Genomic DNA, 5,600 nt, shown 5'->3' on the forward strand with positions numbered 1-5,600 from the left:
TGTGGTAAATATCAAAACATGAGTGAAGTTCTCAAAGAACCTACCAACTACATTTTTATCAATCAACAGACATATTAAAGGTATATATTTAATTAAAAATACATTTTTGTATGTTCTTTGAGAATTTTATATAATGTATTTTGGCCACATTCACCCCAAACTCCTCGCTTTACTCTTTTTTTTTTTTTTTTTTTTTTTTTTTGCTTTACTCTTTTCATGTCCATTTCTACTTCCCTATCCCCAATTTTGTGTCCTTACTTTCTAAATAGCACATCAACTCCAATTTGTACTGTGCATATGATCTTGGGTGTGGGATCATCTACTAGAGCACGGTCAACCTACCACCAGTTACACCCTTAATGAAAACTGAATTGCTCTCCTAAAATCAATCAACTGCCCATTGTTCCTCAGCTAGAAATGGGAGTCCATGAACACCTTTCCACCTCATGTTAAAATGCTGACTGCCATGATACTACAAAGACAATGACAATGAGTGTTGAGGTCCTTTCTTGTCCAGATACAGTGTCCTGCTCCAATCTTTCCCAACCTCCAACTCTTACAAGCTTTCTGTTCCTTTTCCCATGGTGATGCTTGAGCCTTGGGGAGGGGGCACTCTAGACGCCTTATCTGTGGCTAAACCATCTTTGGTCACTCAATTTCTGTGCTTTGAGGAGTTGTGAATATCTAGTGTACAGAAGGAACTTTCTGATGAACTCTGAAAGCCACACTAAAATAGAGGAAGAGAGAAATAAAATTTGAAGGCAATATGATATCATAAAATTGAACAAAGAAGGTAGCTGACACAAAATTTCAACAGTTGAAAGTTTCACCTGTCTTTGTGGAACACTTTGAAGCTAAGATGGCCTTTATAGATGTCCCTGGCAGAAGAGAGGATGCCAAAGCTTTTGAAGCCCTTATTGATCAATTATTGAATGAATGCTGCCCCAGGAGAGAGTCTCTGTGGTAAGATGGCTCTGGTTCACTAAGGCAGTTCCTGAAGTGGTGTAGCAACACTGAGCTGCCTGCCAATTTCACTCTGAGCCATTGAAAGAGTCTTTAATTCCAAGACAGGAATACAGGTGGCATGTACTAGAAGTCACTCAAGGGAAATTTTTAATAGAGACTCTTTTCTCTCCTTTGTCATTTTTCTGGATGTTTCTACCAGATGGCTCTGCCATGTTCTGAAAATCATGTTTTTACCTACAGACTTCATGTCACCCTCCTCTGTATTTTATTTTAACCCAAAGCAGAAAGCAAATCACATATATATTGTGAGATTGGCTTGATTTTTCTCCTATTGAAAGATAATACTATGACCATTAGCTTTTACTTAAATGATTAGGGGATTGTTTGGGTAATAGGTATTTCCCAAATGCCTCTGGCCCTCCTCCATAAGAAATCTAGTGTAAAGGTGATTAAATATAATATGGAACGGATGGCTGATATCTCTGGCCTTTGGAATTGAGGCAGAGTTTTAAACTAAATCAAAGAAATATGATTTTATACTGATCACTGTGTCCTCATGAACAGCATCTATTTTGCTACTGTTATCTAAGAAGCATATGTTATTTGTGGCCTCTTTAACATCAGTTTGAAATTACAAAACAAAAGCTAACCATCTTCCCAGCAAAGAGATGCCAACATTGGCCAACAATGGCTATGTCTCTTTATATGCAAGGAGACTTAGAACCTCAGGCTCAAAAATAAGATTTTATGCTGATTAAAAATGGGTCTCTTCAAATTTTCTCTCCCCTATTTCAATTCTAGTTATGAAATCATTTTATTTATGTGTGTGCTTATTTTTCAAGGGTTTTTTTTTTCACTTCTCCTTCCCTACCCACATTTACTACCCCTCATCTAGGAGCTGGAAAGGTGGCTCAACAACTAAGAGTACTCTTTGTTTTTTTTAAAAGGAATCAATTTTGTTTTGTGCCATGCATCTAACAACACAGCTCCAGCAGACAGGAGACCAAGACATCTTCTTCCAGCCTCCATATACTCCTGAACTCATGTGCACAAACTTGCATTCTAAGCACATTTACATAGTATAGAAAATAAAAGTTGTACGTCCCCATGAAAAACTGTACCTACCAGGAAAGTGGGTAAGAGAGGAGGACATCCTATTGAGACTTTAGGGGTGAGAAGCCTGGGAGAATGAGGAAATAGAAGGATCCAGCGGGTCCTGGAAAACTACAGGCGAGTCTGGGCCCTGGGGTCCTCCGCAAACTATGGCAACAGCCAAGGAAAATATAGGCAGTAAACCTCGAACCCCTACCCAGACTAGCCGATGGACAGGACATTCTCCACTGTTGAGTGGAGAAGGAGATCTGACTTTCACACAAACTCTGGTGCCCCATATTTGAACATGTCCCTTGGATGGAGATGCCTGGTGTCACTCAGAGGAAGGACAATAGGTCACCAAGGAGAGACTTGATATCTTATGAGCATATACAGCGGGAGGAGGTCCCCCTCAGACACAGACATAGGGGAAGGGAGTAGGAGGGAAGTGGGAGGAAGGGAGGAATGGGAGAATACAAGGGATGGGCTAACAACTGAGATGTAATATGAATAAATTAATAAAAAAAGAAAAGAAAAGTTAAATTTTTTAAAAACTTACTCTTTTGCTGTCTAATGCATGGAGACATTTTTCTTTAGTCTCTTTTAATACCTTTTTTAAAAAATTATTTTTACAAGTGTGTAATCTAAGACTCTGAAAGCTTGGGAGAATTTCCTGAGGTCTTAGCCAGTAGGCTGTAGAGCCAATGTCACATCTGTCTGAATCCAGAACTTTCTCCATGGAAGTGCCTCCAAAATAGTGTTCAAATGCTACAGTCTCTCAAATGTCCATAATTCCTATCATGTTTCAATTATGTACCCCCTCCTACTAAAAATATGTTATGGTGAAGCCATATCTCCTAGAACCTCAGAATGCAAATATGTTTGGAAATGGGATTTTTACAGAGTGATCAGTTAGCGATAGCTCACAGTAGAGTAAGTCATACCATTAACATAAGAGTATTTAGGTTTTAAAAAGAAAAATGGGATTTAGACTCAGATAAAGGCAAGGGTGTGTGAAGTAGAAGGACATTCAAGTTATACTCCCACCATGCCCCTCCCCAAGAAAAGAAAAAGAGAATCCACTAAAAACTGAAAGCGACTAGAAAAACTTTCCTGAGAGCCTTATAATGGAATGTGACCCCTTGTTTAAACTTTAATACTTCTAATCACCAATCAGTGAGAAAATAAATGTCTCTGGTAGTGGCACTCTTTTGGACCCACCCTGGGTAACTACTAAAATTTCTAAGTCTCTATAATAAGCTTTAACTACATATTTCCAATTGCCCCCAAGTGCTTCTCAATATTATTTGATGGCCTCTTAAACAGTTGCCACTTGACCTGTCCAGTGCTGGCCTTTTCACCTTTCCTGTCCTCTACCATGTGCATTCTCCAGTGTTACTTTTACTTGGTACACAAGCTCTGTATTCAAGCATTCACACTTTAAATATTGTGACCAATTCTTCATTCCTTTTTAGATATTCATTGAGTGAGAACAATATGCCTGGCACTGACAGAGATAGGGAAGACAAAAAGAATGTGAAAGCATTTACTACCACACTACTGCTTACTCTAAGTGTGCCATTCCTTTATAGACTTTGTATGTATTGCCTCTAGTAAGCCTCACAGTGACTCCAGTGTGCCCATTTCACAGATTAGAAATTAAATCACAGGTAAGTGAAGTAGGTTTTTTGTTTGTTTGTTTGTTTCACACACTGGCCAGTATAAAAAACCGAAGTTGAACTTGAACATCCCAGCTCCAGAGTTCACAGATTTAATGGCTGATATTTCCTGTCTTGAGAGGAAATAGCTCTTGCTTGAAGAGTTATACAGCTTTGTGATGGAGCTAGAGTGTTAAATAATATACTTTATATGAGCATGATGGTATAAATGCTGGTAAGTGATCAGAGGAAATTAAACAGCATTAGAGGAGAGGCTGATAATGAAGTTCCCTGGTGAAGACACACTTAAGCTGATATATGACGAGGGAGTAACATATCTCTAGGTAAAGTGAAAATATAAGGCTTTTAGGGAAAGGAAATTGCATATATAAGTCCATGGAGTGAAATCAAACCAAACATTCTCCCCTTTTGATCCCTAAGGTTTAACTATTCAATGTGTTGAGCCCATTTTTAAATGTCTACACATCTTTGTGTATTTGTCCACTCTCACTTCTAAACAACAGTTCGGTGTGTTTGCAGCTCTCTTCACCCATTCTCAAGTCCCAGAAAGAGTATCATATAGCACATATGATTACAATTAATATGAAAATTAGTGTTCTCTGTCTTTCTGTCTCGTCTCTCTCTCGCTCCCTCTTTTTCCTCTTTGCCTGTGTGTCTCTATTTCTGTCTCTCTCATTTCTCCTGCAGGATCTTCCAACATTGGACAAAAAATCTGAAGCACATGAGATGGTGCTGTGGATTTTGAGGTTTCAGTCTGTCTAGAATCCATTCTTTACCTCTGATGTTATAAATCCATATTTTCTGCCACTGCCTCTGGAGAATTTCTCACCAAAATCTTGCAGAAATTATGATCAAATTCTAGACTTTGCTTTGACCAACATCTGATCTTTCATAATCCTGTCTCTTTAGACTTCACTGGTTATCCAAAATTCTCAATTTAGGATAGATGTGAGGACATCCTATTGGGACTCTAGGTGAGAGAAGTATGGGAGAATGGGGAAACAGAAGGATCCAGAGTGTCCTAGAAACCTACAAGAAGAACATTATGATGGGCAGATCTGGGCCTAGGACTTCTCAAACTATGCCATTAACCAAGGACAATACGTGCAGTAAACATAGAACCCCTACCCAGATCTAGCCAATGGGCATTCTCCACTGTGGAGTGGAGAGCAGGGGCTGACTTTCACACGAACTCTGGTGCCCCATATTTGACCAAGAAGAGACTTGATACCCTATGATTATATATAGAGAGAGGAAGGCCCCCTCAGTCACAGTCATAGGGGAGGGGAATATGGTGAAAGAGGGAAGGAGGGAGGAATGGGAGGATAAAAGGGATGGGATAACAATTGAGATGTAATATGATTAAATTAATCAAAAAAAGAAAAATATTTAAAATGAACAGGAGAGTTTGTCAAATGTAGATTGACAAATTATGTTTGGTTTTAGAGACTCACATGTCAATGGCAGGGCCTGAGAATGTGTATTCAAAACATGTGCCAACCTCTGAGCTGAAGACTTACAACAGTGTAGGCTCCTGGAAGGATATGAGGGTGACTCTAATTAAGATCCCTAGTAGCAGGGGGTAATGGAGATTGAAAAAGGCAGCCTCTAACTGGATACGACTGTTAGTGGAAAGAAGGGGACACCAACCAACTCACAAAAATTTCAACCCAAAATACATCCTGCCTACAACATGCATAAAGATAAAGATAGAGAAGAGATTGAGGGAATGCCTGGTCCAGTCTGAGACCCACTCCATGGGAGAGAGCCAACCCTGGCACTATGAAGGACACTCGACTATGTTTGCAGATTGGAGCCTGGCTTGGCTATCCTCTGAAGGGATCCACCTTGTAGCAGATCAAA

Source organism: Acomys minous, assembly GCF_964271855.1.
Source record: "Acomys minous genome assembly, chromosome: 1".
NCBI classification, from domain to species: Eukaryota; Metazoa; Chordata; class Mammalia; order Rodentia; family Muridae; genus Acomys; species Acomys minous.